Source organism: Dipodomys merriami, unplaced genomic scaffold, assembly GCF_024711535.1.
Source record: "Dipodomys merriami isolate MVZ:Mamm:240054 unplaced genomic scaffold, mDipMer1.0.p SCAF_10, whole genome shotgun sequence".
Classification (NCBI taxonomy): domain Eukaryota; kingdom Metazoa; phylum Chordata; class Mammalia; order Rodentia; family Heteromyidae; genus Dipodomys; species Dipodomys merriami.
The window spans coordinates 6,947,678-6,971,005 of record NW_027202271.1 but is presented as its reverse complement, the minus strand read 5'-3'; the positions used below and the strand labels follow the sequence as shown (position 1 = coordinate 6,971,005).

At 38.7% G+C, this 23,328-nt stretch overlaps 1 protein-coding gene across 7 annotated transcripts in view; it reads right to left on the bottom strand.

Moving 5' to 3' along the window:
- Window positions 1–23,328, bottom strand: part of Cntn1 (contactin 1) — a 297,750-nt gene that overhangs the window by 141,617 nt on the left and 132,805 nt on the right. The window contains exon 4 of one of the 7 annotated variants that reach the window (XM_070039094.1): window positions 1,266–1,407. The exons of the other annotated variants lie outside the window; for them this stretch is intronic. The gene's annotated coding sequence lies outside the window, so the exon portion shown is untranslated. The remainder of the gene's footprint in view (window positions 1–1,265; window positions 1,408–23,328) is intronic. 7 annotated transcript variants of the gene reach the window in all.

Sequence of the window (23,328 nt, the reverse complement as noted above, 5' to 3'; positions counted from 1 at the left end):
GGCCTGGGCACTGTCCCTGAGCCTTGATGTGCTCATTACGTCACAGAACCACTTCCAGCTTTTTGGAGTGGTTTAGTGGAGATAAGATTCACATGGGAACTTTTCTACCCAGGCCGGCTTTGAACTGTGATCCTCAGATCTCAGCCTCCTGAGTAGCTAGTATTATAGGTGTGAACCTTCAAAGCCCAGCAATATTCACCCCCATTTACCCTCTCCATTTGCCCTCCCTGTCCCTCTGGTACTGGTCATCCCAATAAGGCTGTTGCCTTAAGTAATTCCTTCCAGAGAAAGATATACAAGTAGGACCTTTCTTTCTATGCCTATAAATCAGTCAAGTCTAAATTAAAATCTCATCTTGAGGTAGCTATTTTGATAAATGATTTTTTTTCCGGTCATGGGGCCTGAACTCTGGGCTCTTCAGCTCAAGGCTAGCGCTCTACCACTTAAGCCATAGTGGCACTTCCAGCTTTTTTCTTTTTGCTTATGTGGTGCTGGGAAATCAAACTCAGGGCCTCAGGCATGCAAGGCAAGCGCTCTACCACTGAGCCACCTTCCCAGCCAAAAATATGTGGAGAAGCTTAGTTAAAATTATATAAGGGGGCTGGGAAGGTGGCTCAGTGGTAGAGTGCTTGCCTTGCATGCATGAGGCACTGGGTTTGATTCTTCAGCACCACATAAGCAGAAAAAGCTGGAAGTGGTGCTGTGGCTCAAGTGGTAGAGCACTAGTCTTGAGCTGAAGAGCTGAGGGATAGTGTCTAGGCCCAGAGTTCTGGCCCCATGACTGACAAAAAAAATAAAAAATAGTATATATATGTATATATATATATATATACATATATATGTATATATAGAGAGAGAGTAGTCGTCTCTAGGTTTCTAGGTTGTAGAGGAAAGCATTTGTAGAGAAATCTATGCAAGGTATCATTTTCTGCAGATTATTTATTCTCTGGGAAAAAGAGCTCTGAAGTATGTCCAATGCAGTCTACTTGTCAATTGAAGGTCCTCCAAAAAGAACTATTGAGAATCTATGGGGGAGGAGGGGTTAGAAAGAAGGCTGTCACTGTCCAGTGTTTGGAGGGACCAGTGGCTCATATCTGCAATCCTAGCTATTCAGGAAGCTGAGATCTGAGGATCATAGTTTAAAGCCAACCCAGGAAGGAAAGTCCATGAGACTATTTTTTTTTAATTTAATTTTATTTTATTTGTGAACATACTGTACAGAGGAGTTACAATTACATGGGCAGGATAATGCGTACATTTCTTACCAAGCATTGCAGCCTCCTCCTTTGTTTACCCTTCCATGAGACTCTTAAGTCTAGCCATCAAAAAGCTGGAGGTGGAGTTGTGGCTCAAATGGTAGAATGTCAGCCTTGAGCAAAAACTGAAAAACTTCCCAGGCCTCCAGTACTGGTTTGAAGGAAGGGGAGGAGTGGGAGGAGGAAGGAGGGAGGAAGGAGGAGAAGGAAGAGGGAGGGAGGAAAAAAGAGGTGGGGAAGAAGAGGAGGAAGAGGAGGAGGAAGAGGAGGAGGAGGAGGAGGAGGAGAAAGAAGAGGAAGAAGAGGAGGAGGAGGAGGAGGAGGAGGAGGAGGAGGAGGAGGAGGAGGAGGAGGAGGAGGAGGAGGAGGAGGAGGAGGAGGAGGAGGAGGAAGGAGAGGAAGAAAAAGAAGGCAGAGGAAGAGGAGGTAGAAGAGAAGAAGGAGAAGGAGAAGAGGAGGAAGAGGAGGAGGAGGAGGAGGAAAAAGAGGAAGGAAGGAAAGAACAAAGGAATGGAAGGAAGGAAGGAAAAGAATAGCATATTTTATTTCAGTTTCATTACACATTGCAGTGGTGGTCACAAGCAAACATTGTGAATAAATGACACCAAAATTCAGAGGGAATGTATGAGTTGGGTAAAGCCATTTGGAAGTGACTAAGCTGTAATAATATCTTGATATGCAATAATAGGCTTTTGTTTTATGCAAGGGATAAATGAATGAAAGTAGAGCCACAGAAATATTATCTAAAATGATTCTTCCCCATCACCTCTCTTACCAGTAAAATAAAACAAGGGAAGGAAAGCAATGGCAGCTGTGTCTATTGGCAAGATCCCTACAGCTCCTGCTCTCTTGCCAGATTATCTGCTTTCTCTGTAAGTTTAGAAGAAATACTTTTGGCCTTTATTCTAAAGGTTTGTTGGAATAAAATATGGAGCTGGGCGCCGGTGGCTCACGCATGTAATCCTAGCTACTCAGGAGGCTGAGATCTGAGGATCGCGGCTCAAAGCCAGCTTGGGCAGGAAAGTCCGTGAAACTCTTATCTCCAATAAACTACCAGAAAACTGAAAGTGGCACTGTGGCTCAAGTGGTAGAGTGCTAGCCTTGAGCTGAAGAGCTGAGGGACAGCACCCAGACCCAGAGTTCAAGCCCCACGACCGACAAAAAAAAAAAAAGAAAAAGAGAATACGGTTGTGGTTGACAGTCTTGAGTACTGAATTCAAGCCTTGCCCATGTTAGGCATGTTCTCTACCACTAGATCCATAGCCCAATTACATTTGATTTTAGGTTATCAGATTAGGTCTTGGGCTTTTACTTGGGAAGGCTGTGGACAGTGATCTTCCTGTCTCTACCTTCCTAGCAGTTGGGAGTATATATATGCTTAGTAGCTGGGATTACAGATATTCAACACCATGTTGGCTTGTTTTTGAGCTAGGGCGTCATAATTTTGCCCAGGATAGCATCAAACTATGATCTTTCTATTTACACTTCCTGAGAAGCTGGTATTCTAACCATGGCCACCTCTCGAACAGGAAAAAGATTTTTAGCTAGGCTTTGGTGGCCTTATGCCTAAAATCCTAACTGCCTACACAGGCGGCTAAGATATACAGATCACATTACAAAGCCAGCACAGGCAGACAAATCTGGGAGACTCCTATCCCCAATTAACCAGAAAAAACTGGAACAGGAGGCATAGCTCACATGATAGAGCACCAATTGTAAACAAAAAAGCCAAGTAAGAATTCCAGGCCTTGTATTCAAGTCCCAGTACCAGCATACACACACACACACACACACACACACACACACACACACACACACACACACACACACACACACACACACACACACACACACACACACACACACACACACACACACACACACACACACACACACACACACACACGAATCTAAAGAAATTTTTGTGTGCTTCAAGATTTAAGGAATATTATAACTAAGGGAAAAGGGGTAGACAAATGAGGAGGAAAGGGGGAGAATGCAGTAAGAATTAAATGTAAATTAAGTAGAGTAAGGAAATGAATAGGGGAGGGATAGATGAGCATATTGAAAGGGGTGACATTGCTTAAAATTTATTGTACTCAGGGCTGAGAAGGTGTCTCAGTGGTAAAGTGCTTGCCTTGCATGCATGAGGCCCTGGGTTCAATTCCTCAGCACCACATAAGCAGAAGAAGCTGGAAGTGGCATTGTGGCTCAAGTGGTAGAGTGCTAGCCTTGAGCTGAAGAGCTGAGGGACAGCGCCCAGGCCCAGAGTTCAGGCCCCACCACCGACCCCCCCCTAAAAAAATATATATGTATATATACATATATATGTATATATATACATATACTGCTTTGTTAAATAGCAACTCATATAGAACTGTTTACAGATAATAAAAATAAAAAGTTTTAAAAATCAAATAAGCATGAAAGAGATATATTGTATTTATAAACTGCTTTGTTAAATGGCAACTCCTTTGTACAACCACTTAAAGATAATTATAAAAAAATTTTAAGTATGAAGATGTTAGACACTTGGAGGTTGGAAAATACAGATGTTTGTTCTCTTATTTTTTGTGAACTAATTATGAGCATATAATTTAAGGTTTTCTTCCTTCCTTTCTTTCTTTTCTTTTGGTATTGGTTCTGGGGTTTGAACTCAATGTCTGGGTGCTATCCCTGAGTTTTTTGGTCAAGGCTAGCATTCTACCACTTGAGCTACAATTCTTCTTCTGGTGGTTAATTGGGAATTAATTGGTGGTTAATTGAGAATATTGACTTTCCTGTCTAGGCTGGCTTTGAACTGTGATCCTTAGATCTCAGCCTCCTGAGTAGCTAGGATAACAGGCGTGAGCCACTAATGCCTAGCTAATATAAGATTTTTCTTTTTTTTTTTTTTTCTTTCCATGTTTAACCAACCCTCATGGGATAAGATTTTTCTTTAATAGCTATTTAAAGACCTTTAGTCTTTTGTTGGTGGGGGGGGGGGAGGGGTCCAGTCGTGAGGCCTGAACTCTGGGCCTGGGTGCTGTCAGGCCTGGGTGCTATCCCTCAGCTCTTCAGCTCAAGGCTAGCACTCTACCACTTGGGCCACAGCGCCACTTCTGGCTTTTTTTTTTCTGCTTATGTGGTCCTGAGGAATTGAACCCAGGGCCTCATGCATGCAAGGCAAGCACTCTACCACTGAGCCACCTTCCCAGCCCTCAGGGACAGAATTTAAACATTTAAATCAACATTTATACTTTATTGAATAAGACTAAAGGTCTTGGGCTGGGAAGGTGGCTCAGTGGTAGAGCGCTTGCCTTGCATGCCTGAGGCCCTGGGTTCGATTCCTCAGCACCACATAAGCATAAAGAAAAAAGCCAGAAGTGGTGCTGTGGCTCAAGTGGTAGAGCGCTAGCCTTGAGCTGAAGAGCTGAGGGACAGTGCCCAGACCCTGAGTACAGGCCCCACGACCAGACCCAAAAAAAAAAAAAAAATTCTGTCCCTGAGTTTTATATTATCATTGATACTGAAGTCATTTTGATATAGATTGAAAATTAAATTTTTACATGAGAGCATAATGATATAATGACCTACACAGTTAAGACAAAACAGTTTCCACAATTAATCCACAAAACTTGACACAAAACTAACATTTTCAGTTGAATTAAGTGACCATGCATTCTTCGTATTTGAAGTATATCTGAAATCATTAAACCAGTATGCTCCCATTTAATATTTGGGGCATTTTCATAAGTAATTTTTCTGTCATTCCTTTTTTCTTTATTTAGCCTCTCATTATTTGTGTTGTGTTTCAATTCTGTTTGCTTGGACTGATATATCTTGAATTCTAGCATGGAGAATTTATGATTGATTGATTGATTTGTGTGTGTGTGTGTGTGTGTGTGTGTGTGTGTGTGTGTGTGTGTGGCTTGATTTAGGACCTAGGTGCTATTCCTTAGGTTTTTTGTTTTTTTTTTTTTTTCACTCAAGGGTGGTGTTCTACTACTGGAGCCACACCTCCCCTTCCAGCTTTTGGTGGTTAATTGGAAGTGAGAGTCTCTCAGATTTTTCTGCCTGGGTTGGCTTTTAACCTTGATCCTCAGATCTCACTCTCCTAAATAGCTAGGATTATAGGCATGTCCCCCAGTGCCCACCTCCTAGCAACACTCTTTAAGCTAGATTGTCTTTTATCAATAATTCACATTAGGAAAATGTTTTAAAACTTCTCTTCCATTCCATGAATAAACAATGTGGATTAGACTAGCAAGGCAGCTGCAAAAAGGGACAAGAAATTCTACCACCATCATTCATGAGCAGTATCACCTTGGAATACTATGCTACTTGTACTTTATGGTTTATTTTGATTTTACACTCACAATTTGATGATTTCCTATTTTGTTCTGTTTCATTTTGCGCCAGTAATCGGGATTGAACACAGGACCTCACAATCTCACTTGGTTTTTACACTCACATCAGTTGTTCTATGCTTTCTTTAGCCATACTTCCAGTCTGGCTTTTAATTGGACATAATCTCTTGATGTTCCTGCCTACCTTAGCATTGAACTTTGATCCTCAGATCTCAGCATCTAGAGTAGCTAGGATTACAGGTGTTACAGGCACTGACACCTAGTTAGTAAATAAAAATCTTAGGAAGCAATTACTATCAGGAAAGGGCAAAATGTGTTGTGGATAATATTTGATAAATGATTTAATCTGTGTAATTAAAATAATCACAATGCTTTACAAACTCAACTAGAAAAGCCATGATATTGATTTCTTTTCTGAGGAAGAGCCAACAGGAAGGTGCAGCTGAGCTGCTAATCAATTTGCCAATAAGCCAAGGTGAGATGATGTGGCTTCCCTACCCTGAAGATTCTCCAGCTAACTGATTTATTTTCATAATATACTAACTTCAATTGGAGTACAAAAATTAATTCAAATGTCTTGTAGGAAAATAAAGAACAAATCTCACTAACAAACACAAAGTGTTTGACCATATGAGCCTTACAAAAACTAAGATAATCTTTTTTTGTCCCTGAGCTCTTCAGCTCAAGGCGAGCGCTCTACCACTTGAGCCATAGCACCACTTCCGGTTTTCTGGTAGTTTATTGGAGATAAGAGTTTTACGGACTTTCCTGCCTGGGCTGGCTTTGAACCACGATCCTCAGATCTCAGCCTCCTGAGTAGTTAGGATTACAGGCATGAGCTACCGGCTCCCAGCCTTTAAAAAAAAAAAAAGAAAGAAAGAAATCATTTTATATGTTGAGCTGGCTGGCTTTCTTCTACTTCTGCTTCTCTTCCTCTTGTGACAGTACTGGGACTTAAACTCAGGGCCTGGGCCTGTCCTTTAGCTTTCTTTTTTTTTTTTTTTTGCTCAAAACTGGCACTCTACCACTTGAGGCACACCTCCACTTCTGACTTTTTGGTGGTTATTTGGAGATAAAGGTCTCACAGGCTTTCCTGCTGGGGTTGGCTTCAAACTGTGACTCTCAGGGCTCAGTTTCCAGAATAGCTAGGATTGCAGTCACCAGCACCCCACTCTCTATATTCTTAGAAAGAAACCCTAGCATAAAACCAATGTGCTATTAAAATTAGTTGAAAAAAATAAAAATGCTACACGATGGTGAGATATATCTGTTCACTATTCATGAGTACGTTTCTTTGAACAGAGCATTTTAGCTGTTAACCTAGCAGTTACTAAATGCATGATAGCAGCTGCACAACTTTAAACCTTTATTTTAAAATCACTGTGCAAATATCCCTGACCTTCCCTAAGCCCAAAGTAGGAGAAATAAATATCAATGTTAGGCAAGCTAGAATGGCAAGCCAGCAGATGGTGTGGGCCTTTGTTGGAAAAATATGCCAAGTTGGTAAAAAAAAAAAAAAAAAAAAAAAAAAAAAAAAAAAAAAAAAAAAGCACATTCACAATTATTTTGATGAAATTCAGTTCTTTTTGTGATGCAAAAACCAAGTAAGTAGCTGCAATAGAAAATCAAGACACACTTGAATTTGTAGGTTTTGAAATGCTGTATGCAGACAAACACTTCAAACTTATCTCAATGAAATTTTGAGGAAAAATAATGTCCAGAAGCAAACACATTAGATACCATAGCCTTAGTAAATGTATTAACCCCATTAAATAATTCTATCAGCCAGACCTGAATAGCTCATGCCTGGGGATCACAGTTCTATGCTAATCTAGGCAGAAAACAGATACTTGATTTCTAAAATAACCAGCAAAAGGCTGGAGTAGAGTTGTAACTTAAGTGGTAGAGCACCAGCCTAATCAAGCAAGCCTTCCAGACCCCTTGAATATTGGTTAAAATAGAATTAAAAAGAAAAAAAAAAGCTCTTGTATCAATGAGTTAGAATGTTGAAAGTAGTGGCACTGATCAAGATACATTGCAGTCATAAACTGCTTTGTTAAATGTCAACTCCCTTGTACAACTACTCAAAAATAAATAGATACAAAAGAAGAGCAAACTAATATTTGTCTAAAAGATAGACAAATTATATTTCTGTCCCGACGAAGCAGAGAAATATCTATAGCAGATGGGGAAAAGTAAATATTTTGTTATTGAAAGCTGCCACTGGTACTTTGAAACTACATTCTAGAGAAATGCAAATATATGCATACACAAAAACATGTACAGGAATATTCATAGTAGCTGCACAGTAGTGGTTGCCCGTACTATAGTTCCATTTCCCATGTTTTCCTATCTTTGGTCAACTGTGGTCAAAAAAATACAAAATGGGACCAGGCACTAGTGGCTCATGCCTGTAATCCTAGCTGAGGCTATATCAGGCTGGGATCAGAGGGTCATGGTTAAAATCCAGTCTGGTCAGGAAAGTCTGTTAGACTTTTATCACCAATTAACTACCAAAAAGCTAGAAGTAGAGGTATGGTTCAAGTGGTAGAGTACCAGCTTATAAAACTAAGAGACAGTGCCCTGGCCCTGAGTTAAGACCTAGTACTAGCACACACTAGATAGATAGATAGATAGATAGATAGATAGATAGATAGATAGATAGATAGATAGATAGATAGATAGATAGATAGATAGATAGATAGATGAAAACCTAAAGAACTCCAGTGGTGCATTTGAATCACAGGAAATGTACATCATACCTCTCCATCCTCACTGAGATTGTTCTTCCCCAAATGCAGGATTTCTGTGCTGTATACCCTACCCTCCTGTGAGTTGCCATCTCTGCTACCAGACTCATCCTAGCTGGTATTTAAGGTCTCAGTTTAAGGGCATGAGGTTTCTACTAGGCAGCCTTGAATACATGCCCCACAGATATATAGGGAGTACTATAAGCTAAAAAATAATCTGAAAACAACCCAGATGTCCTTCAGGTACCATTTGTAGAAGGTAGAGTGGGAGAAATTTTGAAGGATTAAGTTTGGAGTATGGACAGACATAGCCTTTGAAGCCGATTTGTACATTTTAAAATCATATTCCATTTTTTTCTTGTGAACTCGGGGCCTCATGTTTGCTAGACAAGTACTCCACCATTGAGCCATATCTCCATCCCTTTTTACTTTGACTTATTTTTTCCAAAAGTATCTTGCATTTTTGGACTACATTGGCTTAGACTACCATTGGCCTATTTAAGACTGCTGCATACCTGGATGGCAGGTGTGAAGTGCCATATCTAGTTTTATTGGTTAAGATGGGGTCATGATAATATTGTGCCTGGGCTGCCTTTTAATCAAAATCCTCCCAGTTTCTACTTCCAGAGTAGCAGGGGATTACAGGAATGAGCCACTGTGTCTGGCTTATATCTTAAAGCAAGATCTTTTCTTTTTTCAAAGCAAGATCTTTGACCAAATAAAAACTCCACAAAACCAATTAGCAGTTTTCATATAATTAGCTGTGTCTTGTGACCTAAAATACTAACACTTGAATGTGAATGTTTTAGAAGCAAAGAAACATTGTGATATTGGTTTTTTTTAAATATTTGAATAATGAAACCAATGCAGTATCACATTTTAAGACACCTGTATTACAACTAGATGCTTAACCAAGAAAAATCCTGGCCACTGTGCCTTAGCATTTTCTCTCAAGACTGGTACTCACCATTTGAGCCATAATGCTACTTCTGGTGTTTAGCTAGGCTAACTGAAGATAAAATTTTCATATACTTTCCTGCCCAGGCTGACGGAACCGTGATCCTCAGATCTCAGCATCCTGAGTAGCTAGGATTTACAGGCATAAGGCAATAGTGCCTGGCTCATTTGCTACAACCTTTAGTGTATTCAAGCACAACAGTTGTTTTGGCCAAAAATAAATAAATAAATAAATAAATAAATAAATAAATAAATAAATAAATAAATAAGTGGCTGTTCTCTATCCAGATGGAAGTCACCAGCTACTGAGATGTAGAAATAGGTGTTTAAGCCATGATGAGGGCAAGCAGCAGAGATCCAAAATCACATGTAGGAACCTGGAAGATAGCCTGTGCATGAGCGTCCTGAGGAGTCCTTAGGGTGGTGACATAGTCCCAAAAGTGCAAATGAAGCATGTGGGTGCAGTGTTTGTAGAACTGATGTTACTGTGAAGGTCACTGTTTGTCTTGAGCACCTGACATCTGCCAGGTGCTCTTGGGAAACTGTGTAGAGACTGGTGCAGTTATTGCCGCTCAGTTATGCTGGGATCTATTTAGAATTCTTGGCCATATAGGTACTGACTAAAGCCCAATCTCTGCTGCCATTTCTCAGCAGTCCAGGTGTGCAGTGATTCCCAGATGAAAGGGGGTGGTCCCCAGAGGGTACCGGAATTGATTAAAATCCACCTACAAGCCAATGTGAGTATTTTAGTCATTCCCATAAAATAAAATAAATGAAAACAAAGCTAGGGTCATATTTTCTTTTATTCTGCTGATGCCTTTTTTTTTTCCTGGTTCGGAGGTTGAACTTGGGGACTGGGCACTATCCCTGAGCTTTTTTTACTCAAAGGTAGCACTCTACTACTTGACCCATAGCTCCATTTTCAGTTTCTTTCGAAAATTTATTGGAGATAAGAGCCTCATGGACTTTTCTGCCAGGGCTGGCTTCGAACCATGATCCTCAGATCTCAGCCTCCTGAGTAGCTAGGATTACAGGTGTGAGCCATGGGCACCTAATGACTTTCATATCACTGTCTTTCTTTCTTTCCTTTCTTTCCTTCCTTCTCTCTCTCTCTTTCTTTCTTTCTTTCTTTCTTTCTTCTTTTCTTCCTTTCTTCATTTCTTTCTGGATACTCATTTCTAATAAAAATGGGATGATTTGTCATTCGATCCTGTAGAACTTTGTGGAGATATAAGCTGTACCATAAACTCATCTGTGTGTGGTCTTGTGATACTAAAGCATTGTGATGATGATCACTGCTCTTAATTGGTGTCTTAAGAATCTGAACAGAGAAAATGACTTAAATAAGAGCAATGGTCCCATGGACAAGGAATTCAAACACAGCTAAAGTTACTGGGAGGTGAGCAGAACTAGAACTAAGTAGAAACATGACTTCCTCTTTGCTCTACCCTGGAGTATAAGCTTTTCTCAGAGAAGTTACAGCTGTATTCACACAGGCAGATCTCATAGTAACCAGACAGTGTTTGTATACCAGAACCTTGGTGTATAAGGTAATAAGAACAATTAAAAAACAACCAGTAGCTTGGCACAGGTAGCTCACACCTGTAATCCTAGCTACTCAGGAAGCTGAGATCTAAGAATCACAGTTCAAAGCCAAATCAGACAGGAAAGTCCATGAAACTCTTATTTCAAAAAAAAAAAGCATAAAGCTAGAAGAGGAGCTATGGCTCAAGTGGTAGAGTTCAGCCTTGAGCAAATAAGCTAAGTGAGGATGCAAAGCCATGAGTTCAAGCCCCAGGCCCAGCACAAAGAAAACAACAAAAAATAAAACAAACAAGGGGAATGTAGTTCTACTTAGATCAAGTTATTATTGTGTCCTTATTCACTTGCTCAATAAATGTATTGTGGGTGCTACTGATAAATAATAAGAATCCCAAGTGTTCTACATAAATAACTTATTCTTTATAACAAACAAATGAAAAAGTAAGTATCCTTTAAAAGAATGTAACAAATAAAAATAAATTATCTAGTAGTGATGTTCCAAGTAACACAAACAAATTTAAAAATTTTACCAATAAATATAGAATATACTTATATTTATAATTTCACTGACATTTCTGACTTTGATAAATTAAAAATAAGACTTACCATATTACAAAATTTCAAACAGTTAAGCAGTTGTCATATTTTCTACCTTTCACTTGAATAAGATTTATACTCTCTGAAATATACCCTGGTATGTTTTAGAAATACACTTAAATTGCCATTTTTTTTAAAAAAAGAAAAGTCTTTTCTAACAACTTTTCTAACAACTCTCAATTGAGTTAATTAAAATGATAGACTTGGATAAATTAGTATTTATCATCGTCACCTCATGAAATAAAAATGTCTATAGGGATAATTATTTTTATTTAGGGTGATAAAGATATCATTACATGAATATGGAATATTACTAGAATTCAAAACAAGTAAAAAGAAGAAGCTATCAACTCAAAGAATAAGAGAATCTAAAAGAATCTTATTAGATTGTGATGGATAATAATATTTTTAATTTCTCAAAGCAGAAATTTTTTCTACCAGTAAAGCTAAAACCACCAATTACAAATATGGCTTAAAAGCAGTGATAAAAGCTAATGCAATGTAATTCAAAGGTGTTTATATCCACACTAACGCAGCCACAAAAATAACACCAAAGGTGTTGCCAAAATTATAATAAAAGCTAATGAATGAATAAATAAACCTAGAGAGATCACCTCTACCTTGCTTCTCTACATGTAAAAATAATCAGCATTGCTCCATTTTACATTATTTAAAAAGCAAAGAGAAAAAATGTAAGTGGGGGGAAACAATAACTACTAGAAAGTAGACTTTAAATACTTAATTGTAGCTTGACACCTATGGCTCACTCCTGTAATCCCAGCTACTCAGGAGGCTGAGATCTGAGGATCACAGTTCAAAGCCAGCTTGGTCATGAAACCCTGTAAGACTCTTAATCTCTAAATAACCAGTGAAAAGCCAAAAGTGGAGGTATTGCTCAAGTGGTAGAGTGCCAGTCCTGAGTAGAAAATGAAGAGACAGTGCCTGGGCCCTGAATTCAAGACCCTGTATCACCAACAGATTTTATATGAATAAATAAGAAGTAAGTATTTTATGTTAAAGTAAGTATTTTATGTTTATTTTATGTTTTTTTTTAAACACACAGCAAAGCTAGCTAATATAGATTTTGTACATTGAAAAGAAGTGTTCCTGAAAAATCAAAACAAATTGTGAAATGTGGGACAGGAACAAAGTGGTCAGATTGTGGGCAGTGAGGAAATCAATGATGGACTTCAGGCAAACCTTTATTCATATTATTCAGTGACAAAACTTCTTAAAGATGCCTCTTAAAGACTCTTGGAATAATCGGATGTGGTAGCTCATGCCTGTAATACTAACCACTCAAAAGTGAAGAATGGAGAGGATCACAATTCAAGGTCGGATGATACAAAAAGTTTGTGAGATTTGTGTTTGTGTGTGTGTGAGAGAGAGAGAGACAGAGAGAGAGAAAGAGAGAGAGAGAGAGAGAGAGAGAGAGAGAGAGAGAGAGAGAGAGAGAGAGAGAGATTCAACTAATATATTGAATGTATTAGAATGTTTATCATTCCATGTATGCAAGAGGCTTTAGATAGGACACTCACTGACTGTGAGTCTAGGCAAAAACTGAAGTTTGCACCTCAGAATTAGCTGAAGTAATGACCAGGTGCTGGTGGCTCATGCCTGTAATTCTAGCTACTCAGGAGGCTGAGATCTGAGAATCACAAGACTCTTCTCTCCTATTAATAAACAAAAATCTGGAAGTGGAAATGTGGCTAACATGGTACAGCACAAGACTTGAGTGAAAAAGCTAAGTAACACCTCCAAGCCCTGAGTTCAAATTTCAATACTGGCGCGCACACACACACACACACACACACACACACACACACACACACACACACACACACACACACACACACACACACACACACACACACACACACACACACACACACACACACACACACACACACACACACAGAGCTAAAACAAAACAGAAGCCTGGGGCTTGGCTCAAGTGGGAGGGCCTGGATTGTATAGTGCCATCATTTGAAACAAACTAAAACTAAAACTGTAACAAGCAAGCAAGCAAGCAAACAAACAAACAAAAACAGCTTTCAGGGAAGGAGAAGGATTGGGACTGGGGGGGAGGGGAGAGGCTGGGAAGGGATGTAAAGGGTAAACAAAGGAGGAGGCTGCAATGCTTGGTAAGAAATGTATGCATTATCCTGCCCACGTAATTGTAACTCCTCTGTACAGTATGTTCACAAATAAAATAAAATAAAATTTTAAAAAAATCACCTAAAAAAAAAAAAAACAGCCTTCAGGTTGCATGCTTTTTGAAATAGTACCTAGTTAGCATCACCTAGAAGGAGTATGGATCGTTATTGGTGATCTCTGGCCAATTACTACACAAATCAGAGGCACTCAGGAAAGAATTTGTCAAATTTTAAGAGGAATGAGCAGGAATAAACTAAATCCAGAAAAGAACAGCCTTTATGCTAAAAAAATAAATGTGGCAGGCCTCCAATGGTTAACTCTTGTAATCTTAGTTACTCAGGAAACCCAGATTAAGGATCTGAGGATTGAGGCTCAAGGCCAGCCTTTGAAAGAAAAGTTTGTGAGACTCTTTATCTCCAATTAGACCAAAAAGCAGGAGGTGCAGCTGTGGCTAAAGTAGTAAAGCATCAGCCTTGAGCAAAAACTCTAAGGGAGGGGCTGGGAAGTTGGCTCAGTGGTAGAGCCAGTTGGCTCAGTGGTAGAGCCTTGCATGCATGAGGCCCTGAGTTCAATTCCTCAGCACCACATAAGCAAAAAGAAAAAACCCGGAAGTGGCACTGTGACTCAAGTGGTAGAGCACTAGCCTTGAGCTGAAGAGCTGAAGGACAGTGCCCAGGCCCAGAGTTCAGGCCCCACAACCGGACCCCAAAAAAACCAAAAACAAAAAAACTCTAAGGGACAGTGCCCAGGCCCTCAGTTTAAGCCCCAGTACCAGCACAAAATAAAAACAATTAAATGTTATTTATATTTTATGTTGTTACATATATGTGTATCTAAATAGATTAAATTTATTGATTAAATAAAAGCAGATCCCTTTCTTGATGCCATTCTCAAAATTATTCAAAGACTAAATGTAAGATACTCACTATAATTTTTTGGAAGGAAACCAAGAGGCAAAGCACTGTACCATTGTGTTAGGCAACATTTTCTCAGAAACAGAAGAAAAAGCACAAATAACAAAAGAGAAAAGATCAAATCTTTAGTACATCAAAGTACACAGTAAAGGAAGTGAACAAACAGAATATCTTCAGGAGATAGCAGAAAATACTTTGGACATACATAACTAATAAGTGACATAGTATCTAGAATTAGCAAAGAACTCTCAAAAGTCAGTACTTTCAAAGACACCTGCCTCAATTACTTACATGGACAAAAGAAATGTTCTCCTAAGATGTTATGCTAATAGAGAATAATGACATAAAAGACATTCAAAGCATTGGTCTGCATATAAATGCACATCAAAGCCACCGTATTCTATTTCTTTGTATCCACTCTTTGGACTCCAGGCAAAAGACAAAGAACAAAATGTGGAGAAATTGAAACCTTTGTCTATTGTGACAAGAATGTAAAATGGTGCAATAGCATTGGAAAACAGATTGAGAGTATCTCTTAAGTTAAAAATAGAGTTATCACATGATAAAACAAATCCATCTCTAAGTATATATACAAGAGAAAGAAAAATATATGACTACACAAAACCCATATACAGAAATGAACATAGCTGTACATTCTAAAATCTCCCCTGGGTTCAGGTCATTAATTTCTTGTGCATGATTTAGAAATAATAAGGTTTCTAGCCCTATGTTTTTGTCCCTCTCAGCTATCCCCATTGGCTTATAGGGTATCTGCACTCTGAACAAACTCTATTTGCCAGAATGTAATAAAGACAAATTAATCAAATACTTTTCCAATTTAAGAGGTATTGCTTCCCCACAATAGCTGCTATTTTCAAAAGCACTATCACACTCTAAGAATGGTTCATTAGCTGAATGAGCATCTATGCTCAAAATTACTCTTTTTTGTGGCGGTATATTATATAATTAACATATTATATAATTAACATATCTCTAAAACCACCAACCTACTATTCAGCACTATATATTACCCAGCATCTAGAAACACCAACCTCTCTCAATCTTTCTTAACTCTGCTCCTAGTTCTCAGTATTTTGTTTCAATGGCATTCCACACTCATGTCTACAAACAGTTGGAAAAAAAATTGAGGATATAAATCTCCTTGAATGCTATGTTTACATCTATACTCTGATTTACAATGTGCTTAGTAGTTTCAAAGTATATAATTATCAGCATATGATACATAATATACTACAAAGTTGTTATTAAGAGATTAAAAGAGCTTTTTAAGATCTTGGGGATAGATTATCAGATAGATAGATAGATAGATAGATAGATAGATAGATAGATAGATAGATAGATAGATAGATAGATAGCTAGGCAGACAGAGAGACAGCTGGGTAAATAGATGAATGGATGGATAGACAAACATTATAGGCAGACACTTAGTTAGAAAGATAGGCAAATGTGTAGGTAGGTATATAAACAGAGGGAGGGAGTCACAGATGGATGGATGGGTGGATGGATGGATATAGCTGGATGATGGATGGACTAACAGAAGTAGATGATAGATAGAGCAACAGAAATAGAAAGATGAATAGATGGATGGATAGATAAATGGACAGGTGGGTAGACAAAGAGAAATGGATGGATGGATAGACAGAAATAGATGGATAGATGGATGGACAGATGAATGGATAGAAAGACAGGTAGATGGCGTTCAGAATGTTCTCTAAGCAAAGTTTCACACCGATTTTTTTCAAGTGTTTGATTTCAAAAGACTCTGTCCCAGGAGTTGTATACTGTCTTATGCCAGCTCTAACATAGCCCATCTCTGTCTAGCTTCTAGACTAGATGGAGAGAACTCAATGTGATTTAGAAAGAGATAGGAGCTATGTCATTCTCAAGTTTATGTGAGGATGGCCTTCAAGTTTTCCTTACAAGATATCGCAGGCCTCCGGCCTCTGGTCCATTTCTCAAATTCTCCTTTCTGACAATACTCTGGCAAGTCTTCCTTTCAATTAAGGGGATAGTTCTCTGAATACACTCGTATTTTGTTCTGCCATGAGAAACTGAGCTACATTCCAATTGTATCACTGCCATTCTTAATCATTCACATTCACCTTATATTTCTTATAATCAGTGTCCTAGAATTCACATACAAAGTCACTATCTTTTACATTTTCTGCACAGTCTTCTGGGTGGCTGAAGATTATAGAGAAAATTGTATAATTTTGCAGGGCAGCTCTATAAATCTTACCACCAGTTCATAAGCAGATAGTTTCATGTTCCCCTGCTCAGCTATTTTCCTCTCTCTAGGGGAATAATTAAATTCACTCTGCACAGCACATGATCCTAATCTTAAGAAAATGGATTTGAGTTTTCCCACTTTACACTTCTTTCTAATGTCTACATTTTCCCTTTATTGTTGTCACTGCCTTAATCTGACTTGATCTCCAAACTGGATATACCTTTTTCTAATAATACAAGAAAAGTACAAAGGGGACTAAGGAGATTTCATTTTTTTATTTTTTATTTATTTTTTTTGGTCAATACTGGAACTTGAACTCAGGGCTTAGGTGCTGTCCCTGAGCATCTTTGTACTTAAGACTAGAGCTCTACCATTTGAGCCACAGCACCACTTCTGGATTTTTCTGAGTAGTTTATTGGAGATTAGAGTCTCACAGGCTTTCCTGTCCAGGCAGAAGGATAAGATCTGTGGGTCAAGGTGTAAAGCCAGTCTAGGTAGTAAAGTCTTAGCTCCAATTAACCAGCAAAAACCTGGGAGTGAAGTGTAGCTCGAGTGGTACAGTGCCTGTCTTGAGTGAACAAGCAAAGGGACAGAACTCAGACCTTGAGTTCAAGTCCACATACTGGAACAAAAACAAAACAAAATAAAAACAGCTAACACAAGATAGAGAAGCAATGTTATGTATTACTATTGAAAGTAAGAGATCATTACAGATAAACCCAAATTTTGATAGTACTTAACTGTGTGATTTTACACATGTCTGGAATAATTAAATGGTATTGTTATTTTCAACTTCTTACCCCATGTACTAGGAACATCTATAATCAAAACAGAATTAATAATATACTCTGTTTAAGGTTGGTAGTAAGGAAACATTCTTTCAAAGGTAGAGGAATAAATTAAAAATTTTAAAGCCCATCTGCCACATTAAATGATAGAGTTTTACTTCTTTTGTATTAACAATTTTTCAAAGTACAGTTACATGCTTTTAGCCAATTGTACATTAAGAAAGTATTAGCAACACGCCCTCAAAACAAATCAACAACACTTTAGTGGAAAATTGTAAAGAAAATCAAATGAAAAACATGTTGTAATTAAGCAATAATAAAAGTTAAATAAATAAAATTTAATACTTTTTATGTGCTAGTATTGTGGCCTGTGCCTGGGCTTTTTCACTCAAGGCTGGTGCTCTACCACTTGAGCCATACCCTCACTTCTAGAGTTTTTGTGTTTAATTGGAAATATGAATTTTATGGACTTTCCTGCTCAGGCTGGCTTCAAATTACAATTCTTAGATCTTAGCCTCCTGAATAAGGTAGGATTACAGGTGTGAGCCACCAACACCCAGCCAAATTTAATAATGTGTATGTGTGCACACATACATAAATCCAAGGCATGAACTCAGGGTCTTGGTCCTTTCCCTGAGCTTGTTTGCTTAAGGCTAGAGTTCTATCACTTGAGCTATAACTCCACTTCTTGTTTTTTTGTGTTTAATCAGGAGTAAGAGTCTCATAAACTTGCCTGGACTGGCTTTAAGCCGTGATCCTTAGATCTCAACTTTCTACGTAGCTATGGTTATAGTGTGAGCCACTAGCGCCTGGCTCAAGTGTGACCATATAGCATGTAAAAACTGGATAAAATTCCATAGAATAGAAATATAATTAAAAGAAAAGAGAGGGGGCTGGAAATGTGGCTTAGTGGTAGAGTGCTGGCCTAGCATTCATGGAGCCCTTAGTTCGATTTCTTAGCACCACATAAACAGAAAAAGCCGAGAATGGTGATGTGGCTCAAGTGGTAGGGTACTAGCCTTGAGCAAAAGAGGCTCAGGGATAGTGCCCGAGCCCTGAGTTCAAGCCCAGGACCAGCCAAAAAGCAAAAAAGAAAAGAAAAGAAAAGAGAGTTGTGTAACATTTTTAAAGTTTGATTACAACTTTTCTTAATTGTGTGTGTGTGTGTGTGTGTGTGTGTGTGTGTGTGTGTGTGTGTGTGTGTGTGTTTGTATGTGTTTGCACTGGTACTGAGACTTAAACTCAGGGCTTTCTATTCCCACATGGCTTTTGCTCTCAAGGCTGGCACTCTACCACTTTAGCCATAGCTCTAATTTTTTTCTGGTTAATTGGAGATAAGAGACACATCGGCTTTCCTGCTGAGGCTTGGGTTCAAAATATGATCCTCAAACCTCAGCTTCATGAGTATCTAGGATTATGGATATGAACCACTGGTTCCTGATTTATTCCTAAAATTTTAAGTGGATAATGGGAAGCATTGAATCTCATTATTTTTCAGACTCTAATGGATATATTTAGAGTGAGACAACAGATTTCCTTCAAAATGTCAAAACTTACAATATGTGAAAAATTACATCTTTGGGAACTATTTAAGTGTATGATGAATATTTATGTCAGCTCCTAAGTATGTGAGAAGATACATAATTTTACAACACTTTTTTCAAGATATTTAAGGAAAAGGTTTGTAAACCATTAGTCTAGGCTATTATTATCTCTGCCTCATGGTTACTAAAATATATTCTTCTTTTTTTTTTGTTGTTAGTTGTAGAACTTGAACTCTGTCCCTCAGCTCTTCAGCTCAAAGCAAGTGCTCTACCACTTGAGCTACAGTGCCACTTCCACTTTTTCTGGTGTTTTTTCTGGTTTCATGGACTTTCCTGCCTGGTCTGGCTTTGAACTGTAATCCTCAGATCTCAGCCTCCTGAGTAGCTAGGATTACAGGCATGAGCCACCAGCTATTCTTATTACTAAACACAAAGTAGGAGAGTGATGGTTGGAAGAGGTAATGAAGAGGGCTGAAAAAGGAGCTAAAATTATTATTTCTAGTATTCAAGTTAAGCCCTTCCATTCATACCTGAGTTTTTCAATAGACTTACACTATAGGAAAAAAAAGGAGCTGGGCACCAGTGGCTCATGCCTGTAATCCTAGCTACTCATAAGGCTGAGATCTGAGGATATTAAGTCTAAGTCAGCCCAGGCAGAAAAGTCTATGGGGTTCTTATCTCCAATTAACCAATCAAAAGCTGGAAATGAATTTGTGGCGCTGGTAGTAGAACATCACCCTTGAGTAGAAAAGCTAAGCATGAATGTGAGGCCCTGAATTCAAGCCCTAGTATCAACACAGAAAGAAAGATAGAAAGGAAAGAAAAGAGGAACAGTATGTGTCTTGTTGAACCTTGGGCTCTTATGTCCACTATGATGTCTCATACATGGTTAGTGACAACTGAATACAAGCTGAAAATATGAAATAAATCAAGACCAAGACTATGAAAATATAAAGGACTCCATTACATTAATTGTTGAGAGTAATTCTGATGTCATAGATCCAACTATGGCTTGGTTTAGCCACATTTGGTTACTTGAGTGAGTTTCTCACTAAGTTCTCCTATGCTAACAGAATCCATGCAAAAATTTTTCTGTAATAACACTTTGGTTTGTCCACAAAAAAATGGAGCCATTTTTTTCACTTGAATTCCATTGCAGTGATCTTGTCCACTTGAACATAAACCATTAGAAGGCTTTCTACTTCTGTTTTCTCCATCCCTCTTATACTCAACTGTTGCTAATATTCCAGGTTGTTTTTTTTTCTTTTTTTATGCCCATACTGAGGCTTGAACTCAGGGCCTCATGCTCCCCCTTAGATTTCCAACTCAAGGCTAGCATTCTACCAGTTGAGCCACAGTTCCACTTCTGGCATTTTGTTAGTTAGCTGGAGATAACAGTCTCTCATCTGTGTCTGCCTGGACTGGTTTGGAGTCTCCATCCTCAGATCTCAGCCTCCTGGGCAGCTGGGATTATAGGCATGAGCTACCAGCACCTGGCTCTTATATTCAGTTCTTTCCATCTTAATTTCACTTTGCTTAGGTCCTGTTGTTTCTGGTAGCAAAGCCTAAGGCAAAAGCCATCAAGAAATTCTAAAACTCATTGTCTTAGATATTTTCCCCACATGGAGGAAGTAGAAATACTAAGATGTTATGGATATAAGTAAATTTGAAGACAGGGTAATATTCACATTAGCCTAGTAGGAAAAGAAATGCATTCCTAAAAGTCATTGTTGGAAAAATCTTAGTCAATTTTAAGATCATTTAAAACCTGATCGGTATTAGATCAGATTCTCTCAGAAAAGAAAACTACAGGAAGTGGCGCTGTGGCTCAAGCGGTAGAGCGCTCGCCTTGAGCTGAAGAGCTGAGGACAGTGCCCAAGCCCAGAGTTCAAGCCCCATGACTGACAAAAAAAAAAAAAAAGAAAAAGAAAATTACAATGAAAAAAAGTGACTTCCAGAAAAAAAAAAAAACACATAGAGACTTCAAAACATTGACTTAGAGGATTATGAAAATTAATACAGGACAATTTGACAGTTTGGGGGAATTGTAAGAACAAAAAGAATGCAGTGATCCTTGAAGATTATAAAATAGTCTAAAAAAAAGCAGAGAAGGTTTTTATCAGAGGCATGGGAGAAAGGAATACAAAAACATGTAATAAATTTCCCAGATACTGAGATGAAATATTAAAAAAAATTCCTCCCATATTATCAGTTTTATCCATTTCATTTCAGATCTTGAAAAGAAGGTCACTGAGACATAAATTTTAGTAGCATCTTGATTCTGAAAATAATAATATAGAGAAAATGGGCCATTTAGCATTGAGAGACTATGGTGCTAAAAATAAAGATGGCACACATAGTTCTTGAGATACTAATAAATTTTTTGGATAAATGACTGATATCTAAGAAATCTAATTTTTTAAATAAAAACTGGAAAGCAACGGCCCCACCATGTCTTAGCTGTGCTGGCTGAAATGAATTAAGTATCCACTGATCAACCTTCTGATACTTATAACTCCAGCTTCTGGAGTAAAATCAATCAGTCTTCCCCTTGGTATACATATAACAAGAAAAACACATCTCATGCCACCTTTAAGTAAACCTGAGGAAAATAATGTATGTGTAACAGCTTTGCAGATATAATTTAGAGTATTTAATTCTCTAGCCAGACTACCCCAAAGGAAACTAAGAATGATTCAAAAGCAGATGTTCCAGAGGATTCCCAAAATATAGATAGGCCTTTTTTTATGATTTTGTTCACCAAGAAGGATCTATTCATTTGTGAAATATGATTTCAAGCACTTGCATAAACATGCATGTACAACTATGTATCATGTGTCAGCAGGCATGCATATGATTTTTTTGATTTGTGTATGGTACTGAGGGCTTTAACTCAAGTTCTCAGCCTTGCTAGCCTGGTACTGGGTGCCCAAAGCCACGTTTTCGATGGACAGGGTCTTGCTTTCTACCCAGTGGCCTGAATCAGGATTCACCTATGCTCTGCCTACTGTCAGCTTCCTGAGGTCACTAGGGTCATAGACCCATACCAATGCATCCAGTTTCCCTCTGTGAAGACAAAAGTCCTCTGGGCTGGCCTGGCACTGCAATCCTCCCAATCACTGCTTCCCTGTAGCTTGGGTTGACAGGCATGTAGCCAACTATAGGGTGAAAAGTGAGGATTGTGAATGTTAGTGCATAGGCTGGCCTCAAACTGCTAACCTCCCATCCTCAGCCAATCAAGTACCTGTGGTTACAGATGTGAGCCACCAGTACCCATCCAGCATACATATATGAATTCTTTCTTCCCTTTCCTTCTTTATTTCCTTCCTTCCTTCCTTCCTTCCTTCCTTCCTTCCTTCCTTCCTTCCTTCCTTCCTTCCTTCCTTCCTTCCTTTTCTTTCTTCTTTTTTTTTCCTTTCTTTCCTTTCTCTCTCGATTTCTTTCTTTCTTTCTTTCTTTTTTTTTGGGGGGGGGGGTCCGGTCATAGGGCCTGAACTCTGTCCTGGGCGCTGTCCCTCAGCTCTTCAGCTCAAGGCTAATGCTCTACCACTTGAGCCACAGCACCACTTCTGGCTTTTTTTTCTTTTTGCTTATGTGGTGCTGGGGAATCAAACCCAGGGCCTAAAGCATGCAAGGCAAGCGCTCTACCACTGAGCCACCTTCCCAGCCCCTCTCTCTCGATTTCTTTCTTTCTTTTCCTTCCTTCCTTCCTTCCTTCCTTCCTTCCTTCCTTCCTTCCTTCCTTCCTTCCTTCCTTCCTTCCTTCCTTCCTTCCTTCCTTCCTCTCTCTTTTTTTTTTGTTGGATGCTTTTACTCAGGGCCTGGGAGCTGTATCTGAGCTTCTTCGTGCTCAAGGCTAGTGCTTTACAACTCTTAGCCACAGTGCCACTTCTGGTTTTTGAGTAGTTAATTGGAGGTAAGAGTCTCACTCAGACTTTTCTGCCCAGGCTAGCTTCAAACAGTGATCCTCAGTTCTCAGCCTCCTGCATAGCTAGGACTACAGGTGTGAGCCACCAGCACCCAGCTTAAAGGTAGGAATTTCTTTCCCTGTATATTGAAGGGGAAAAAAACACCACAAAAACAAAAACAAAAGAACAGGAGAAAAAAGTAAAGAGTAAATGCAAGCTAAGAGAGTGTCACAGTTCACTTCTAAACTGATTTGTATTAATGTGTGTTTTGATATTCAGGACCTGTGAATTAGAGTTCAATACTAAGACAGATTC